Source organism: Ambystoma mexicanum, chromosome 2q (genome assembly GCF_040938575.1).
Source record: "Ambystoma mexicanum isolate Mex_15411 chromosome 2q, UKY_AmexF1_1, whole genome shotgun sequence".
Classification (NCBI taxonomy): Eukaryota; Metazoa; Chordata; class Amphibia; order Caudata; family Ambystomatidae; genus Ambystoma; species Ambystoma mexicanum.
Window position 1 is genome coordinate 566,338,864 of NC_090924.1, and position 22,431 is coordinate 566,361,294.

Genomic DNA, 22,431 nt, shown 5'->3' on the forward strand with positions numbered 1-22,431 from the left:
GGCGGGGGAAAATATTTTTCCAAACTGGATATGGCATCAGCTTATCATCAAGTGGAGTTGGAGGAGGGCTGTAGGAAAATCACTGCATTTGTGACACATGAGGGTGTGTTCCAATTTAGGAGGATGCCATTTGGGTTGGCATCCGCCTCTTCAGTTTTCCAGAAGATCATGGATCATTTGTTGAGAGGAATGAAGGGTGTTTTTTGTTTTCAGGATGATGTATTGGTGAGTGAAGTGACTTTAGAGGAACATGACAAAAATGTGTGCAAGGTGTTGAAGATGTTTGAAGAGAGAGGTATCAAGGTGAAAGGAGAGAAATGTAAGTTTGCTGTGACGAGAGTGGAATATCTGAGTTATGAAGTGTCGGGAGATGGGATAAGACCCAAAGAAGATATGGTGAATTCTATAAGAAATATTGAAACGCCTAGGAACAAAAGTGAACTTCGTTCATTTCTGGGAATGACAGAATTTTACCAGAAATTTGTTATGAACTATGCCGATAAAGTTCAGGAATTAAGGAAAATCTTGAGAAAGGGTGCTGACTTCGTGTGGAATAATCGGTGTGAGAAAGAATTCAATAGCATCAAAGAAGATATAAATATGGCTCGTCCGTTAGGATGTTTTGACACCAGGAAGTCTACCATCATTACTGTTGACGCCAGTGAGGGTGGTCTGGGAGCCGTATTATCCCAGAAACAAGTTAATGGTTCTGAAGACATTATAGCTCATGCATCAAGGGGTCTCAGAGGGGCAGAGATGAGATATTCGGTCATCGAGAAAGAGGCTTTAGCCTGTTTCTGGGCTGTTGAACGCTTCAAGAATTTTGTGTGGGGTGTTGAATTTACAATACGCACTGATCATAAGCCTCTAAAAGCGATATTTGAGAGTAAGGGCCTTGAGAAAGTTTCACGCCGGGTGGCAGGTTGGGTCACCAGGATGCAGAGGCACTGTTTTAAAATAGAAATCATACCTGGAAAGGAAAATATTTTAGCGGACAGTCTGTCCAGGATTAGAGTTGCAAATCCTGAGAATGTGGAGAATGAAGAATTAGAATTAGTATGTGTTAATACTGATGGCATAGTTTCCAAACGAGAGTGGTTAGAGGGTATGAAAGGAGACGATGTTATCAACAGAGTGATTCCATATGTTGTGTCTGGATCATGGCCAAATAAGCAGGCATTGGAGGAAGATACTAAGCCATATTGGGAAGTGAAGGACGAGTTCTCTGTAAATGAGGATTTTTTGTTCAGGTAGGGTAGGGCCATTGTCCCCATTGGTTTGAGGAAGAAGGTTATAGAATTGGCACACAGCGGTCACATTGGAGTTACAAAGACAAAAGGGGTCTTGAGAGAAGACTATTGGTGGCCAGGATTTGACAAGGAAATAGAGGCTGTCCTGGCAAATTGTCAATTTTGCATCAGGAGTGGTAAGGGCAGTGTAGCCAGGAAACAGCCATTGGTGGATGTAGGTCTCCCATCCAGGATATGGAGTGAAATTGCTATGGACATTCTGGGCCCCATGGAATTAGGTTATGGTCGCGGAAAATATGTAGTTTTGGTTGTGGATTTATTTTCCAGGTGGACAGACTTTAAGATTGTCAGAGACATCACGGGGGAGAGCATGATAAGAGTTTTGCAAGAGATTTTTGCTAATGAAGGTTTACCAGAAACTGTCTTGACGGACAATGGTCCCCAGTTTATAGGAGAAAATTTCACCAGTTATTTGAGAAAATGTGGAGTGGGACATAAGAGGACTTCGTTATATCATCCTGAATCAAATGGTGTTGTTGAGAGGATGAATAGATGTGTGATGGAGAGCGTAAGGATGGGAGAGGAGTGTGGTTTGGACAAGTTAGCCATGATACAAAACAGAATGTGGGGTCTTAGAATAGCGCCACATTCTGTAACCGGATTATGCCCATTGAGGGGCAGGAAGCCGTTTTCCATAACGTGCCCACCCTGGCTTCGTAGGAGTAGGGAGTCCGACCTGGTGGTGGATCAAGTAAGGAAGTCACTGGTAAAAAAAAAATCAGAATGGGTCATGCGTGAAAATATGAGGAGAGGAAAGAAAGAATTACGTGTGGAATGTGGAGATTGGGTCAGGATAAGGAAAGGGTTTCTCAAAAAGAAAGGGGACTCCCTTTATTCGGATCCGGTCAGAGTTGTGGCAGTCATGAAAGATGCGGTACGTGTGACCGGTGGACAGGTGTGGAACAAGAATAGGATAGCTACTGTGAAGAGGGGTTATGTATGAAATAAGGACTTAATTGTAAAGCTGACGGTTGGGTCAACATTTTATTGTGGTTGTTTAAATGTGTTAATGAATTCTCAAAAAAAAAAAATGTTTGGAAGTTAAAAAAAAATGGAGGGAGATGTGTTATGATGATGTTTCTCTCTGGGAGCAGAGAGAGCTTATGTATATGTTACATGACAAGAGCAGGATGTCTCTATGATGTCACCGGAATGTTCGCCCTTTCATGTCATGTTTACGTTCTAATTTTGTCAGTTGATAGAGGATTTGATGGGGAAGGATCTCTTATGCTCGGGGGTCTTTTTGTCTTCATTTATCTTGAATAAATACTTAAATACTTACCTGCATCTGTATGCTACTTCACAACAATATGCAGAAGTTCTAGAAACACATTTCTTAATAGCCATCATAATTGATGTTGATTTTACCTTTCACCATTGAAGTAGACCTACCTCTGATTTTATATGACATAATATGATAAGGCATTTATAATGCAACTATAGACAAGTGTTTCAAGGCGCAGCATCAACACTAATATCATATCACAGATAGCGATAGTACTCAACATTCACCGAATCACCCCCTGAGGTGTAAATCTGCTTCCTTTCAAGCTTTGTTTTACTAAAACGTACAAATTTAGACATCGCCATATTTGTAGACAAGCCATTCTTGTTAGCATAATCTAATATTGCTTTCACTTCTACTTCTACCAAAAAATGTGGTATCAAAAATAACTAAATTGTCTGCGTAGGTGAGCCACAAAAGTTTTGATGACACAAGCTTTAGGGGCGGTGGGGAGGACCAACTGATGCCCTCAAGAGAACTTCTAATGTCTGACATGAACAATTTAAATTGAAAGGAGGCCAACACGCACCACTGTTTGACCCATCTCACAACAGACATCTTACCCATACCCAAATGAGCAACATTATTTTGATGCAAAAGTTGGCAGGCTACAATGAAGTTCTTTACTGCTCTCAGCCCCAATAATTTGTCCCACAATTTAGCTCTGTCAATCGTATCAAATGCTGAAGCAAAATCAGTAAACTGTACATAAAAGGCAGGATCAGCCTTAATCTGTGTTGTATATGTTAAACTATTCACCATCAAGAGCCTATTATTAGTGGATAGACATTTACGAAATCCTGTTTGGAAACAATTAAAAATGTGTTTTTCATCGGCCCATCTACTCAATTCGCTAAAGATGCATGCAGCGAAGATTTTACTAGACACATCCAATAAGGATTATAACCTATAATTCTCAGTGTTATTACTTTTACCCTTTTTAAATACTCGAATAAGATGGGTCATATGCCATAATTCTGTTATAGTCCTGTGTTCTTCTACTTCATTAAACAGGGTCATCAATATATCATTCCAAAAAACAGGATTCGCACATATAACAGAATTCTAGACTTCATCTGGACCGGGAGCTCGCAATTGGTTAAGCTTTTTATTTGTTAAAGAAATATTGTCTCAATCAAAGTTAATAACCAACAGGACCTTCCAAATCACATAAACCAAATCTGCATGAAATGTATTCTCAATAAATGTGCACAATGCGGTAGCATTCACAGTGCTTACTAATGACCAATTTGCAGTTTTTGTGTGGAAAGTTAATTTACTAACCAAAATACACGTACGCAAATAAAATATATTTCAGAATTAATGGAGCTGATGTGGGCTTTTGCATTAGAAAGCACTCATATTTGAGTTGACAATGGAAATCTGCATCTTCCTTCAAGACATTTACAGAGAATCACAAATTGAGTTCTTCTGAAATGTTTAACTGTCCCATTTATTTTCATGACGGCATGGACAAAAATAGTTATATTTAGTTTTTCTTTGCAACTTCACATTTCCTTTGCTATTTACATAATTAGACATTGCAGATTTGATTTGAGTGAATGAAGGATATAAGGGATAGGAAAAAGAAAGATGGCTGGAACAACTTTTGGACAAATCTGCACTATTTTCCCTGAGATCTCAATTTGAGGAGAGAGTATTTGAATATCTAGATTTAAGCAATACATTTTAGATTCAGATCTCAAATACAGATTGCCCATAAAAGATGAAGCAAATTGTTTATGTTTCTGTAATAAAATTATCCTATGTTGTAATATTGATCTGTCTGTTAGCTACTGTTGTACTTGTGGGTTGAGAGTGAGATCTGAAATATAAAATTGTGGTCGACAAGAAAACAGAAGAGTGAATACTTAGAAAATATAAATAATTGAGATATGGGAAGCATACTATCCGCAACATGTGTTTTAGCTGTTTTGTGTTTTTGTGTTAAGATTAAGCTCTAATGAGGTACTGGGACGAGTAAAACAGATGTGGAGGTACTGCTACGGATTACTATTGGAGTGCTGGGATGGGGAGGAGTGAAATGGAGGTTAATCCAACAGGTTCTCGGTTCAAAGTATTCCTATGCATGAATCGTGATCTTCATATATGCCCAATTAAATGAAAAGCTTGATTTTAACATCTGATTAAGATTGATTTTGGTGGAGAGAAAATGTAAAGGATACATGCCTGGAGTAAATTCTGGAAAAGATGCAGTGTGCGTAGAAAGAAATCTGGCCTATTTTCCCTGAGATATCTATATGGAGCGGTATTGCAGGCTACATTGTATTTCTCAGATCTTGATGTTTGAAAATATTCATTAAAAAAGGTGAAAAAATATGTAAATAACTTAATGATTTTGACAGTAAGAATAAGTGATAATGTGATCGGCCATTTTGTATGAATAAGTTTACATAATATGGGACCAAAAAAATAGCTAATTTCTTTTAAGATCTCGATCTAAGCACAGTGTGACCGACAAAATGATTGGCTTATACGCATGTGTGCATTTTTGAAATAAAAGTCTGATTGGTTTGGAGATCTGCAGATCACAATACACACCTACATTTTTCATTTGAAATTAAATTATACCTTAGTTATTTCTTTTGGGACACATTAAAGTTGTCATTTTGCAACCTTTGGCATCTTTATTTGTCTTTTAAGCAGCTTTACCTCCAAAGAACTTTTCCCTTTGACTTTCCTTTTCTGTTTTCCTTTGTTGTGATGTGTTCTGTGTTTGTTTGTTTGGGGTCAGCCGAGGCATCCTCCAGAGACAGAGGTCATGGTTCCTGGGACATTAGATGACCAGAAGGAAGAATTGGGGGTGTCGGTTGAGCATCTGGCCCCCCAAAGAAGTATTGGCGAAAGCATTTTATGACACCTTTGTGCTGACAGTACTTTCGGGTACCAAAATACACTACATTGAGCTGGCAATGTCTAATCTTTCCGGTAACAGTCGCTGTCAAGTATTATCGTGCATGTGTCCTCAGAGTTTGGGGACCATTCCTTTCATCAACTGAACCAGTCACGTTGGCGGCAAGAATCTTGGGACACATTTAGGCAGCAAGCCAAACGTTTAGGCCTCTACTTCTGCTGCTGCTGAGGGTGGTCACTCGTTACTCTGAGTGTGTCTTCTTCAGTACCTCCTGTTACTGACAATGATGGGACCCCCAACTCTGCCACCCCCATGTTAGTTACTCAAAGCCAGTGCCAGTCTCCATTAAGAGGTGTTTTCTCCTGGTCAAAGGGCTTCATGCCTATAGCACTTGACTAAGCAAGTTTTGAGGCAAATGAGTATGCTTGCGTGGAGCATGGCAGACATTTCCAGTATTTGATTTGCAGTTTATTTGAGTTTGTTTACTGTATTGCTCAGGTGTTCTATTTCCTGTTTTTCTTTAATCATTACAGAACAAAAAAAGAAAGTATATTTAAAAAATAATCTTTGTGCCTTACTTATTTGGTCTGTCCTAGTTTCCTACCCTCTGTTAAGTACAGTAAGATCCCTTAAGATCCCTTAGGATACAATTAATTCAACCTCCATTCACCTCTTTAACATTCTTGCAGAGAGCTACTCTCTCTTTATTCCAAATACCACCTCCTTTGACCAAGACAGAAGACTCAAGATCCTTCACGACCTGTTTGGGCTGGGAAAATAGTGAAGCCCCTTTGCGTACCTTGGTGGGAAGTTTAACCTGCAACTCTGCAAGCATTCTTTTGATCATACCGCTCTTTAGATCTGACTCCAGACTCACATATTATCCCTCTCACCTTCTCCAAATCCACTCCTACTAACCTAGATCTACACATCCAGCCAGGACATATGTGTGAATTAGGTTTTCTCCCCCTCAGTACTTCAAACGGGGACACACCTGTGACGCTGTGGGGAGCCAGTCTGTATTGAAATGTTCTTTCCATCACTGTTCTTATCCAATCGCCTCCAGTGGCTACAGCCATCCTAATGGCATCCATGAGAGTCCTGTTCAAGCGTTCTACACACCCATTGGTCTGGGGGTGACATAGAGACGTGTTCACTTGTGCTATTCCATGACTACTCAAGAACTCTCTGAATTCCCTGGACACCAATTGGGAGCCATTATCAGACAGAGATTTTCTGGGGAATCCTTCCCTCCAGAACAATTGTTCCATGAATTTTAAAATACTGCTGCTAGAAATATCCTTTAATATGGAGACCTCAGGCCATTTTGACCGCAGGTCCATGACTACTAACACATGGCTGTCTCTTCCACCTCTAATATTAAATGGACCTAACAGATCCAGAGCAATCTCGTCCCACGGAACCCTAGGGGACTCCCTCACAGTCATGGGAACCTTCTGCACCCTGAGTCCTTTATTTCCTTCAATGCAATCACTGCAATCATTGACCTGCTCTTCAGTATCTTTGTCAACACCAGGCCACCAGAACTCTGATCTCACCAGACCTTTGGTTCTGGCAAGCCCCTAGTGTCCCACATTGGCCAAATCTATTATCAGTTTTCTCATCTTGAGAGGCACCACCGTTTGATGCCCCTATGTATGTAACCATTTTCAACCCATAGTTCCTTTACTTTAACAAATCCCCATAAATCACCATTGTAATTCCTTATTTTACCATCCATAACCAGGGTCAACAGTTTCTGGTAAGTGGCATCCTCACCACAAGCAGTATCCCAATCGTCCTTCTTTAATGCCTCATGTACCTGGAATATCTCCACATTCTCCTCATGAGTCGAATGACGATCTCCAATTTGATATTCCCTCTGCACTGATCTAGATAAGGCATCAGCCACTACATTAGTCTCACCACTGACATGAAGTATAATATATTGTAGACCCTGCAATGAAGTCACCTATTTCATGATGCACCTGGAGACTCCTTCTAAGCCACCTTCGGTGAAAATCCCAACCAATGGCTTATGGTCAGTAAAGATTGTGAACTCCCTGCCCCACAAAAACCTTTTAAATTTTCCACTCCCCAGACACACGCCAGCGCTTCCTTTTCTACCATTGAGTATCTATTTTCCGGTCCATTGAGTGACCTAGATGCAAATGCAACTGTGTGCAGACCACATTGATCCTCCTGCATCAACACAGCACCAATGCCATAGTCACTGGCATCCACAAAGAGCAAAGTACGTTTCTCTTCCTCAAAAGTCTTCAGAATAGGGGCATTGATAATAGAGTTTTTAATTTTCTCAAATTACACCTTACATAGATCATTCCACCTAAAAGTAACTCCCTTTCGAGTAAGCATTCTCATGTTTCTCGACATGTCTGACAAACCTCTGATAAATTTGCCATAGAATTCTACCAGACCAAGAAAAGACAACACATCTCCCTTCGATTTGGGTGCCTCCATCTTCCTTATGGCTTCTATGGCTTCCTCTTTGGGTTTGACTCCCTCCCCTGTGATTTCATGACCCAGGTACACCACTTTGTCAGCCTTGAATATACACTTCTCCAAAGCTACTGTGAGACCCGCTTCTTTCAATATAATTAAGAGTCTGTCTAGCCGCTTATCATGTTCTTGTTCATCAGACCCACACACAAGCACATCGTCTTGGTAACACATCACACCTCTCTCACCTCCAAGCAATCTGTACATTATACTTTGAAAGACACTTGCCGCAGAAACCAAGCCAAATGGCATGCAAACACATCTGAATAAACCGATTGGAGTGATGAATGGTGTGAAATCCTTAGAGTCGGAATGCAACTCCACTTGATGGTAGGTGGATTTTAAGTCCAGAATGGAGAACACCTTGGAACCAGATACGCCCAGCAGTAGGTCGTCTATCCTGGGTAAGGGAAACCTTTCAGCCACCACCATACTATTTAAATGTCTGAGATCGATACACAATCTCAAAGACCCATTGGTTTTCTTCACCACCACTATGGGGCTGACCCACTCTGAAGAGTCGATCTTCCCAATCACTCCTTCACTTTCCATTCTCCTTAATTCTCTTTCTACTCCATCTCTCAGAGCCAGAGGAATGGTACACAGCTTGGCAATTTTTGGGATGGAACCCCTTTTTAACCAGATTTTGTGCACACACCCCTTCAAGCAACCTAACTTATTGGATGTGGAATTAGTTTGCACCCCAGTGGTATTCACAGTGGTTTCCATGGTGGTACTGTCACTTTTCACTACCAACACCTGTTCAGGGTGGCTTGCCTCAGGCCGTATTCTTAGTTCTGCCTGATCACTCCAAGAGAGAAGTTCCCCACCTCAATTAGCAACATACACAGTTCCTGTAGACTTCCTGTCTTTAAACTGCAGTTCAGCCTCAAAACACCCTATAATCTCTATAGGAACATCTCCATAAGCATTTGCTCTGAGAGTATTTTCCCATAGCGTACAGCATTCAAACTTTTCTTTCCATACCTGTACACTTATCAAGGTGTAGTTTGCTCCACTATCCATAAGCATCGACACTGGCACACCTCCAATCATGACAGTGGCATAAGGTTTCTTCTTTTTTACCTTACCGTTAATGGCATTCACAGAAAACACTACCTCTCTACCAATTTCACTGTGTGGTTCATCCTCATACTCCACACTGACTTCATGCACCTGAGCTGTATTCGCATTATAATTCCTACAACACCTGGCAATGTGTCCTCTTATACCACAATCATTGCATATAATGTGAATCGCAAAGCATTCTTTATCAGATACCAAATGTGATAGGCGCCTGCATCTGTAGAACCGCCTTCCTGGATGACCCTTAGAATAACCAGATTCTCTAACATTTCTAAAGACATTAGTCTCCTTAGACAATCCTCTGGTATCCCTTGCTGATGACCATTGCTGGCCCAAGGTTCTACTAGCTGGCCATTGGCGGCTTTCAAGTCTCCAGCCCATTTGCCCAGAGCGCCTTGGGGGTCCTGTGATATGTCTCTGTGCCACTTTGGATACCTTCTGGATTGCTCCTTCACTGTCCTCTGATCTGAGCTTTTCAACAGATGGATTATCAGCCTGAAGCAATTTTATGCACCTATCTGTATGGTCCACAGTCTTTGCAATTTCAATTGCCCTGTCCAATGAAGGATTTCTTTCCTTCCACAATTCCTTCCTGATCTTGTCATTGGAGCATTTAATCATTAACTGGTCTCTTAAGTGCTCATCCAGAAAATTATCAAACCTACACTTAACTGCTAAACCCCTCAAAGCTGTAACAAAATCCTCAATGCTCTCTCCGCACTTCTGGCTTCTCGTTGCAAACTTGTACCGTTCCAGTATTATGTTCTCCTCAATACAATAATGCTTAACCAATTTCGCTAATGTTCTCTCATAGGGGCCTCCTTCAGGTATATCTGGGGGTTCTGGCAACTTTTTCAAAACTTCCTGCCCAGCAGTCGCCAAACAATGAAAGAGCAATGCTTCCTTGCGCTCATTAGAAAAGTTAGCACCAAAAACTGCAAGTGCATACTTATGAAAACCTTCTCTCCAGTCTATCCAATGCACCTTAGGTTCACCTGGTGTGGGCAGAAACAAAATTGGAGCAGGTACATTAGCCATGCCCAAACCAGGATAATGTCACCTCTCAAGAAGAACTGCTTTGTCAAATGAGACACCCTTTCAACATCAGGTGCACTTCTAGGAATGTATCTTTACCAAATTACCTGTAAAAACCAAGGGGTTCTCATACCTTACATCCACTCACCCGTGGGGCTCCTGATACTAAACAAAGGAAGGCTGATTAGTGCTGTCCCGTGAGGCGAGTTGTGAGCCAAAGATGGCCACCACGCCGCCGGGTGCCTTCCTCTAGGGAAATGCTAACGTGCGGCTGTAAAAAAGGCAAGCATCAGGACGAAGCAAGATGGCAGCCACATCTTAGGGTCCTTTCCTCAGGACCGCACTGTGACGTGCTGCCGTGGCTGGGAGAAACAAACGAGCTGTGACGTGTGATCCTCTTCTCCGGATGCTCAGATTCGACAGTAAACAACTAGTAAAGCATAGCGCTCGCTCTACTCACTCAGGCACAAACGAGCTGTGACGTGGAATCCTCTTCTCCGGATGCTCGGATTCGAAAATAAATAACGAAGGATGCAGAACGCTCGTGCTACTCACACAGGCGCAAGGGCCAATGTACAAAATCAGGTACACACTCACTGTTAATCCTGGAGTCAAGAGATACTGGGGACGTGTAGAACACAACAGCGCAAAGTCAATCAGGGACGTTGTTCTTACAGATGCTTGCAATCTTTGACAACTCCTGTTCTCCTCTTCCAACTCCTTTCCGACTGTACCTTTGCGACCCATGCTCCCTGTGGGGATCTCCTCAGCTCGCCGGTCCCGCTAATGTGTCGGGTTTATCACTTCCCAGGCTTCCACCTGATAGTGGGGAGGGTCCAGCTTTCCACTTGGGTTGTTGCAACAATCTCCTCAGAATTGCCAGGGGCCGTCTCTCCCTGGGCCAGTCCTCGTCACCAATGTTAAGTACAGTAATTCACTCTCAACACGTAGTTGCAGGTCAACACATTTTATTGCAAGGTAGCGTTCATACCAGGGAGAACGGCCCCCAGGCAGGGACACCACAATTGTCCTCCTCTCGTCTCTGCTCCAACATCTCACTCTAGAACTTGGAACCATTACCATGGGAAAGCAGTAGGGCTCCACAGTAACTAGGTTACAGGATACATAGAGAATGCATGATAAGCAACAACACAGAGGAGGTGAAGGTGTTCCATGTGTGACAGATAGCTCCTCCTAGCACCCCCCTCCTCCCCATGCCTCCATGAACCCCAAATGGTTCTTGTCAGAACTTCCATAAGAGTCAAAATAAAAGAATGAATTGTATGGGGGATTGGGGTTAATGTTTAGTAATGATGATGACGTAAATTCAAATAAATCCAGGGGGAGTGATGTGGACATCCCCATTTGCATATGTCCATGGTCAGAGCTCTGCTGCCAGTGCTGCTCCCCACTTACACGGTCTGCAGCTGACAGACATGACCTGTCCCGAGGAGGCACTGCATGCACATTGCATTTTTCCTTAACCCCCTTCACCCCACAAATGTTGTAGTGATATAATAGCTTTATAGACCACCCCATTGAGCCTTACATGAAGTTATAAGACCTCACAGTGTAATATACACCCTCTTTGTGCTTCAGGCTTTTACATTTCTCTTGAGGGGCCTGGCACAGTTTTTGGGATAGGTCTATAAAGCTTAAAGGTATGAATAGAATTTGCGCTTGAACGTTTTGAGAATTTGTATTCCTAATATTCTAATGTTAGTTATGTTATGTGGCATGTGAAGGGATAGATATTGTGACTATGACATTAGTAATATGTAACTGTGTGTGTACGTCTCCTTAAAGAATTGTTTTGTAGATGCGATAAGCAAAGACAACAAAAACAACTTCAAACCACACTAACTATTCAACACTATTTATTGGGGAGAGCATGCAGTGTTTGGGGTTATTTTCTGTTTCTTCATTTGCTCATTATCATTTGTTTTAATTTCTGTTTCCTTCACAGATGCTATTTACTTTTTCCCTAAGTCCATCGATATCTTCTTTTCATTAGATGAATGTTCATTTCTATATTTTGTAGCAATCCTTTCATTTCTTGTAGAGATTTTTTCTTTTCATTGTTTTCTTTGTCTTCATGTTTATGGTAATTTGTTTCGCACTTGAATTACCTCTTCATCTGCTGAATAAGGATTGGAAAAAAGCCATTAAAGTTCTCCACAAGGCATGGGGAAATGTCTCCCTTCCCTTGGCATCTTCAACACAAGTCGTGGGCCTGTATCAGGAGCATAACTCCCATCTCCTGGTGTCGGCTGGTTAATTTCAAAATACAGCCTGGGGTAATGACTTCCTTTCCCTGGCGTCTTTATCCCACTTCTTCTCCTGGTATTCTTTCTCACTATTGGGGTACCATGCCCTTCTATAGTGGCTGAAGTTGTCTTACTACCACTGCCTAAGGATGATTTCCTGTGATGATCCCTTTAACACTGTTGGGATCCCAGACCCATCTCTGGTGGCCAGTGGTTTCCTCATTACCACTGTGCCAAGGATGGTTTCCTTTGATGCTCTCTTTCTCGCTGTTGGGGTTGCAGACATTCTCTGGTGGCCAGTGGTTTCCTCTTTGTCACTGCACCAAGGACGATTTCCTCTGATGCACTCTTTCTCACCGTCAGGATCCCAGACATTCTCTAGTGGCCAGTGGTTTCCTCCTTGCCACTGCACGGCGGAAGATTTCCTCTGATGCTCTCTTTCTTACTGTCAGGGTCCCGGGCCCTTCTCTTGTGGCCAGTGGTTTCCTTGTTACCACTCCGCTGAGGAAGATTTCCTCTTATGCTCAATGTTTCACTTTTGTGGTCCAAGCCCCTTCTCTGGTCGCCAGTGGTTTTCTCATTACGATGTAGTTTCCTCTGATGCTAGCTTTCTCACTCTTGGTGTCCCAGACAATTCTCTTCTTGTGCCAATTGATGTCCTTGCTAATATTGAGCTGCAAAAAAGCCATGTAGCCTCTGTGTCAACCCCTGGGTCCCTTCTGGTTCTCGTGTACCTCTCCTTACATCTTACAGGGCTGTTTTACATTTCTGATACTTCCTGTGACCGGGACACACTTCTCTTGCTCGTGCGCTTGTCTCCTCTTCATTCCTGGCTTTGCAGCATCTTTTTGGTTTCAGGATACAGTCTGCATCTACTGGGCAGACAGAGAACTTCTTCAGTGTTCTCTTGCCACTTTCTGCTTTTCCCCATTTGATGTTTGGCATTTGAATCCCCGACGCTGGAGATTTCGGACGCCGTCTGCTTTCCCCAACGGGACTGGATACTGCTGTGCCTACCACCACAGTGCTTCTCAACACAGCTGCACTCAGATCTTGACACTTCTAATAGTCCTTTGTTCCTATTTATACATTGTATCCAGTTCCTCACATGCAGATTGTTCAATTCCTTCTTCTTAGTTACTGATTTAATCCTCATGCTTCCTTGGGGCCACCTTGTACCAGTGTTATCACAGTCAAGTATCATTGCCTCCTGTGTTTTTCCTCATCCTATTAATTTTGGTTTTAGGCTCTATATTGTAACAATATATAGGTTTGCTGTCAATGTAGTGGTTCCGGACATTAAGGAGTGCCAAGAAATGTCAGGTAGTAACAACATTCAATGGGCTATACCTGAGGTGACCGTCCTTATCCCCAGAGGGGAAGTTTCTCCCCACTTGTTCCCACCACATTAAACCACCCATAGGGGGACTATTGGGTAGCAGCCTCACCGCACTAGCCTCATCTAAAAGGGTTTCCCCACTGGGGAGAAGTGATGAGAGTGGGTGAATCGTCACAGTATGCAGATCATTTTGTTTATTATATCACAATATTTGATATTTTTAGGTTTATGGATGAGTTAGGATTACCATAATATTCACTTTTAATATAATATTATTTATAAATGTATTGATAATATATGTTTATATTGTTGCCTTAACATTATTATTTCTAAAGTTTGTTGACTTTAGGTTTTTGTTGGTTTAATCTAAAATCTTTTGTAAAAATAGATGCCAACAATTCCCTGTGTTTTTTTCAGGTTTTATAATTATTTTTAAAAAGGCTTATTACTATGATATTTTGTCACCCCGAGTGGAACAGGTATGCCAAGATGTGGCTTCCGTGCCTGCTGGGTCTAGAGACCCAAGCTACTCCTCGCTAATGAGCCCCAATGAGGCCAAAACATGTGTCTGGGGATGCTTGTGGTCTCATGCAGAAGGGGTATGATCAAGCAGTTTGGGCTTGCCTGCCCCTTTTGGGGTGGGACCAAGTCTGATTTCCATATGGTATTTTCCTTTCTGTAATGGCTTGACAGGCAAAGAACTATCATCTCGAGGGTTGCCCCGAGTAATGCCAGAGATTAAGATTAATTCTAAACCTTGCAGCCATCACTTCTTGTGTTTGTTGTGCTATAATCACTCTTAGTGGGACGGGTATGCCCAGAAGTGGGTTCTGTGCCTGCTGGGCCTATTGAACCAAGCAACTCCTCACTGAAGAGACTCAATGAGTGCAAATAATGTTTAGTAATGCTTCGGGTCTCGTGCAGAAAGGCTGCGACCTAGCAGTTGAGGCTGGCCTCCCCATTCTGGTGTGGGGCCAACCCTGAGTTGAATATGGTCTTAACCCTTCTGTAATGGCATGATAGGTGAAGAACGATGGTATGCAGGGTTGCCTAGAGAAATGCCAGAGGCTAGGATTCATTCTAAACCTTCCAGTCATCACCTCTTGTGTTTTGCAGAGATAAATGAAAGTCATAATCCCTGGGATGTGAGATGGTTATGGTTAGTTTGTTTTATGGTGCTGGCATTATCTAGTCCAGTTACATCTGGAAGCTACATCAGGTTATTGATTGGTTATGTGATGGACTCGAGAGGTTCTCAAGTGGGCCCTAGAATTGTTGGAGCTTTAACCAGTTCAGTTGTAACCGGCTGCAATGCTGGAGGAACACTGGTTTTGCCATGCCTGCTGATCAGCGCCAAGTGTTCGACATTGTGAATATCCAGAAGTAACATGAAAAGTAACGTGAAGCGTGATGTATAACGCACCTATATAACACCTATATTACACATAGAGTGCCAAATGGCACGGAGTAGGGCGCAGCACAGGGATGGACACATGCAAAAACACAGAAAGTACATGTATTTTTAACTAGTAGGTAATTAGGGATAGATGAGCATGGCTGCTGCAATGAAATGTATGCGTGCAGCAATAGTATTATTTTTATATATTTTTTTAAGTAACTTAAAAGTTTTATGAGTTTAAGGGTTAGGTATATTAATGAATAACAGTGTGGCCATAGTTTAGTAGCCTCAGGGTAGACTAGACTGAAACCATTTTTTTGCTGTTTGAAAAGCCACAGTTCACAATAGAATTGAAGTTCTGCTGACGCTCACAGAAATGCTAGATCAGCTCACAAAGGGTGAGACAGCAAGAAGTCCACGGTATCTAATTCATTGTTGCAGAAGGAACACTTTCTCATGGGAAGAGAACCACAGCTGAATGCCAGGTGCAGTCCCACATGATAATTTGAAGGACATTAAATTAAATAGGAGAAATTCAGTTTCACCAATGGTGTCCTGCACAGTTTGTCTACCTAGAGCTGGCAAAATGCAAGAGTGGAGAGGGGAGTGAACAGGTGCATGGGGCGAGAGAAGAGGGTAACCAATCAGGGGACTGGCATATGGTGTTTCAGGGCCTGTTACAAATCCCCTGACCTTGTTGCTGTTCCCTCATAGTTATATTGCATAGATTAGGTGGGATGCTGTGACTCATGCTTTCTCCAATGATGGGGTACAATACACATTGATGAATTTATCAACTTGTACATTAGCGAAAACCAACCAATGGCATGCCAGAGTTTCTGCAGGTCTGCAGATAATGATGTAATTGAGGGGAGGGATGCTTGAGGGCCATGACAACATGAAGGGTTGTTGAGAGTGAGGTTCCAGGAAATGTTTTTATCCTATTAGGACATGAAATGTAGAAGAAAAATAGGGGACCTGTGACAACACACTAATTCTATATTAGAAAACCCCCTAAAATTGTAACGTTTGACAAATTATGCTAGTTTGTAATCTTCTTGTATAAATACTGTTGAGATTGTATTACAGTTCAGGTCTACAGAGCTGTTTGTTGTTCTCTGAGTTGACTGTTGGATAAAGCTGTTTTTTTCCTGCATGGCACACACTTCTTTTGGATTAATTTAGTATTTTTCCTTGGTCTACACCTGGAGGCCCCAAAGAGATATCCAGACTTCTTGGAGGGCTACGTGCCCTCTGCCGCACTCCACAGAGGAGCAATGTGGCCTGTGCATTCAAACCGCTGAGGCCTGTATGTGTTTTGGTATTCTGAAATGATATCCTGTTGTTTTCAGTTTGAGGTTGTTGGAATTTTGGATTTAATAGAATGCCAGTAACATGGAGATCCTTCTCATGGGGAAATCTGCACCCACCTTTTCTTCTACATTATGACCACCCTCTCTGGTCCCTCTACCCACAATACTGTGAGGGCAGAAACCTCTGGGTTATCTTCGTCTCTGCTCTCTCCTTCACACCTCACATCATGGACCACTTCCAGCCCCACCTCCTCAGAGGCATCTTCCCTTTCCTCACCTTCCCCCATAAGCTCAATGTTTCAGAGCTCTGGTCCTCTCTAGGCAAGACTACTTCAACAGCCTCTTTCTCAACCTCCTTCTTTCCTACCTACGCCTTCTCTAGCTAATCCAGTATAGGGCTGCAAGAAATATCCTTGGCCTCAAGCCCAGGCATCATATCTCTCCAGCCCTAAACATTTCTCCACTGGCTCCTTGTGGTGGCAAGGATCAAATTCAAGACCTTCTGCATCATCCACAAGGCGTTCTGCGTTCTGGGACCACATCATCTCCAACTTTCCCTTCCTAAATACTCCCCTGGCAGAGCCCTCCGATCCTCTAACTCTAACTCTCTCATTGTCAAATGCTTCTCCAAGCAGACTGTGTGGGGCAAGTCTCTCTCCTCAGCTGATCCTCCCTTTGGAACAGCCTGCCTCCCCCTGTCAGACTTGAGCCAGACCTCCTCAGTTCCGGACACTACTAAAAACTCCCTTTTTCTCTACCTCCTTCCCTCTTTCCCTTCCCTGCTAATTCACCCCACTGCTGCTGAGACCGGTGGCCGGGTCCTCATGAACCTGACAGGAAACCAGGCCCATCTACCCAGTCAATACCAGCACCTCCCCCCCACTGAACTGCCCTTATGAGCCCCTGCCTGGTGGCTCTACATCATAACCTTGCAAGTTGCCCAGACTAGCACTTAGTGTGAGGCCTCCTCCTTGCCCTCCCTTTGCACTTCCTTCCCGGGCCCCCCACCAGCACTTGTTCATTCCTGCCCCCACCCATCCCTATCTCCTGCACTTCTCTTCACTGCACTTGCATGTATGAATACCACAATGCCTTATACGACCACAACTGTATATTTACGGTTTTGCAAATGTTTTTTCTCTCCCCTGTTCCCTTCATATTTAGCCTTGTGGTGCTTTGAAACACAATTCTGTTGTATAAGCAATGAACAAATGCTCAATAAAATAAATACACAAATAAACCTGACAACATAGCAGTGTTGTAAGGGATCTGCTCTTAGAAGACTGTGTTACGCTCACCTGATATCCCCGGGGCGTCTGGAAGGCACTGAAATCTCGAACCCTGGATGCGTAGTTGCCCAGTGCTGAATAAGGAATCTGCAATTACAGAAGGGAGGATTTGTGATAACTGTCTCTAATGGTTGAATCTCCCACCTCCCTCTGACCGATTCCCTTCCCACTGAGTTCTTTTCTCGCCTTAGTTATTTGTAGGGTGAGCTATCCGTCCTGCGTTTCTTGTGCAGGGGCGCTTGACGTTTGTTGGCGAGCTGCCCGAGTTGCTTCACTGGTGCAGTACGCCTTCCTTGGGCCCAAGCCTGCTGTGACCCCGAATCTGCTGGTAGGCATGTAGGTTTGTTAATTGTAAGTCTTTGTTCTGTTTATGGTGGGAATTCGTTAATGTCTTTATCTCCTTCTTTTCAGGTGCGAAGGTCTTGATGCTGGCGTGCCGGATGCATAGGCATGTTTTCTAGGTAAGAGAAAGCGCGAAGTGCAGCGCCTTTATTGTCTTTTAAAGCTAACCTGTGTTTTCTTCTTCTTTTCCTCATAGGCCGCTGTGGTGCTGCGAGTTGATGAGAGCGTGATGAAAAACAGGCCCCCAGAATCCGTTAAGGCAAGTACAGCGCTGTGCGGTTGTTTAATATTGAAAGCGAACCTGAATATGTCTCTTTTCCTTTGCAGATGTTGCTGTGCTGCTCCGGATGGAAGCGTGGCGTAGCGCGATGGAATTCAGGTAAGACTGATGGAATTCGATGTTTTAGAAGCGCACGTTCTAATATTGTTTTTCCCTTTCTCGTTATTGCAGGTCGCAATGTTCGAACAGCAGCTGTGGTAGCGGTTTGCCGGAAGTCCTCAAGCTAGTAATCACAGGTGAGTGATGTTTCTTCTTCTCTCGGTTTCCACAGAATGCAGCCCAGTTGAGATGTTGAGTGCTGGATGGTGTTTTTCAGGTAAAACAGAATAATCTTGTTCTTGTTCTTGCAGGATTACAGGAAGATGCTGAAGACCAGGAGCTGGACACGGTAAGCGTCACGCTGCGGGTTGCAGAATAACTTGAAGCGTGTTCTGCAGTCAACGGTGTGCTTTATATAGCCCAGGTAAAGTAGTACCAGGGAAAGTAGTTCCAGGCCTGCCACACCCAAAACACTAGGCTGCATGGCTTGGTTCTTAGAACTAGACTGTGTGGGTGCTTCCAGGTTGTATTTAAAGGCCCATGGACCTGGTTTGAACAGCCCTTCCTTCCTACATATGAGCCTGGTGCCAAAGGCGCCAGGACTGGTTCCAGGAGCCCTTTTGAAGTGGTTTTAAGGCCCTCAGGGTTCTGGTGGGAGCCTGCTTGTGGCACAACTTGTGCCCCCTCACAGTGGTCATGACAGAAAGGTGGCGTTGTTTATTAATTTTGTTTAAACATTTTATTAGTGTTATGTAATAGTAGTGTGTAAAGGATCTCCTCATTTTCGCTTTTTTTGATTGAGGAAAGATTACATCATTTGTAGTTGAAGTGTTGTGGAATCTTCTCAAGAGACAAAAGTTTGTACACTGTAAACAATTCAGAAGGGGAGCATGTTAGGGAGAATTCTCCGGAATGGCTAATTTCCCGTACCTACTGAGTCCCTCAGCAGCTTTGCTAGAATCTTAGGATTTATTTTTTCACCTGGTAGGAATGTAAGCCTTTTTTCCCACTCTTACATGTGTTTTGCTGTGTGTTTTACATTTTTGTGTTCAAAGACTGTAGAGCATCACCTACTCCATAGGCATCATCTTTTTACTGTGTGTCACACAGCACCTTTAGTCCAGTGACACAAGGTTGTTTTTCGCAGACTTGCCACTTTAAACTCCATTTTCTGGGAATGACTACTGTCTCCTAGAACATGTAAAGTTGCCATTGACTTTATTAGTCTTTTTAAATCCACAGACCCAGTACAAACTATCTTCAATAGAGTACTGGAAAGGGTTAATAGTTATCCCTTTTTGTCTGACTTCCATGGAACATTATTTCATTCACCTTTCTTTAATATTTGGCTGATGGCAGTGGTATCTACCATATTTTATGGTCTATGAAAATAGACTTGTACTCTTTTAGGCTATGTTAGTAGACTCAAACTTAAATACGCTGGATCCCATTTACTTTTATTTAGTTCTGGCTGGGTTTATTTGCCATTTCATTTTGTAAAGGTCTTTCTGTGCGCCAAACCAGGTTTGGTTCCTTTGCTCGCCGTCGTTGAGCGGGCTTCTGCACAGAAGCCCTCCTTAGGCACCTGAGAGTCTAGGTAGACAGGATGTGAGGGAGGGGTTTTAGCCCCCCTGCACATGGTCTCCTTGGAGACCCAAGTTGCACTCTTGTTTGATTGGCTAGGTGACTGTCCTGCCAGGACAGCCACTCTGCTGTGTGATTGACAGCCATGCTGTGTGAATGGGGGGAAAACGGCATAAAAAGCAGGTCTCTGGGACTGGGAAGGCAGAGTCGCCACTGGATCGAGAGAACCGAAGAGAAGTTGAAGGAAGTGGACTGCTGCAACTACTGAACCTACCAGTGAAGCTCTGCTGCGCATCCGAATCTCCTAAAATTCAACGACAGAGAAGATCTGCAAGGAATCTTCTTCCCTTGAGCTGGTGGGACCAACCAGTTCACCAACCATCAAGCAAGGCCTCCCTCCCCTGGTCGTATTTGCTGTGCACCACTGCAGTAAAACGGATAGCCAGGAGGACCGGACCCTGTTTGGGTTTTAAGGAGCATACCTTTTATTTGTTGCTTTGCTCTGCTGCTGGTTTCTTCCCTGGGCAGTGCAGGACCCCCCAGTCTTCCTACTTCATGTCAGTCTGACAGTCACTTCAGGAACCGTAAGCCTGCAGGATCTGCCAGGAACTTCTGCCTCAGCTACAGCATTCTTCTTCTTCTAAGGTACTGTTCAAATCCGGTTGTTTGTTTCGTCCAACTGCAGTAAAAGTGTTTTAAATCTTTTGCCAATCCGAGGGCTTGTCCTTCTCTACTCTTTTAAATAACTTTTCCTTCAAACAATTTTGTTTCGAACTCTTGGCAAAGACTGAACCGCGAACTACTCTGAACTGTGTGATCCTCTGGAAAGACTCTGAATCATTAACATTGGCCCAGGCCTATTTATTTGAATTCTAGTTGTAGTAAACCTTTTATTGATTGCCCTGCATACTTACTTGTTGGTGCTGTTTGATTTTGTATAACCTTGTCCTTCCATCCCTTTTTAAATTGCTGGAGTGCCATTTTGCTCACACTTCATTTGGAGCTTGACTTGTCAAGAATTCATTGGGGGTTGTGTAGTATATTAAGAGTATGATTTTCTGCTACTTTATATTAGTGAACTGTTTTACAACTGATGGTGTAAATACATGTATATTATTTTACTTAGAAACCTTGAGTCAGTGTTTGTTTGAAACATAACAATTGCTGTCCTTTGTGTAACTTCTGATACTGCTCACTTTACTCTGGAGATAAGTCAGCCATTGCTACCACTTTACTGTGTAGTACAGGCGTGTACCAAAGGTGAATTTGTACTTGTACTTGTAGTCTTAATTGTGTGTGGTGTTCCCAAAGGGTACTGCATATGATTCTGCCTAACACAGCATGGCATAGATTTAGAGATATTGTGTCGTCCCAGTGTGTGCGGGCCAAAACCTCTATATAGTAGTGAAGTCTAAGTGAGTAGTATTTGTGGAAGGAGTATATTATGGCTATGAAGACCCTCTTCCCACCTCCTGTTAATTTCCAGCACTACCTCAATTGCCTTTAGGCATAGTAATCGTAGCCGCTTGTTTTTCGCAGCCACCTGCCCTCAACCCCCCACCACTCCCCTCCTCTTGTTAAAGTCAGGCACTACCTCAATTGCTGTCAGGCATAGTGATCATAGCCGCCTGTCTATCTCATCCACCTTCCCTCAACTCCTCCCCATCCTTTCCCTCATCTTGTTAAAGTCTGGCACTACCTCAATTGCCATCAGGCATAGTAATCGTAGCGGCCTGTCTTTCTCACCCACCTGCCCTCTCCTCCTCCCCACCTCTCCCCTGCTCTTGTTAAACTCAGGCACTACCTCAATTGCCGTCAGGCATAGTCATCATAGCGGCCTGTCTATCTCATCCACCTGCCCTCACCTCCTCCCCATCCCTCCCCTCATCTTGTTAAAGTCTGGTACTACTCAATTGCCGTCAGGTATAGTAATCATATCCGCTTGTCTTTTCGCAGCCACCTGCCCTCTCCTCCAGCCCCACCCCTGCCCTCCTCTTGTTAAACTCTGGCACTACCTCAATTGTTGTCAGGCATAGTAATCGTAGCCACCTGCCTTTCGCAGCCACCTTTCCCTCTCCTCCTCCCCCTCCCTTTTATGTCCATTAGCACTTACTCTTATCATTTTTCCCATGACCTTTGATAATAGCTTGTCTGTCCCCCCTTCCCTCCTTGTGTTCTCCTCCCACTTCCCCCAGTACTATTCTGAATCGTCATCTGACCTAGTATGATAGTCGCTTGTTTTGTTCATCTCCTTCTCCCTCACTCCATACCTCCCCTCCCCCCCCACTCCTCTTGTTAATATTCATGCACTACATCAATTGATGTTAGGCATAGTAATCTTACTGTTTTTTCTGTATCATTTTCCCTTCCCCTCGCCTCCTTAACTGTTCCTTGCACTTGCAATATCTGAAATGTCGCCAGGCTGATTAAGATAGTTATTTTTCACATTCTGAATTGTTTCAAGGACG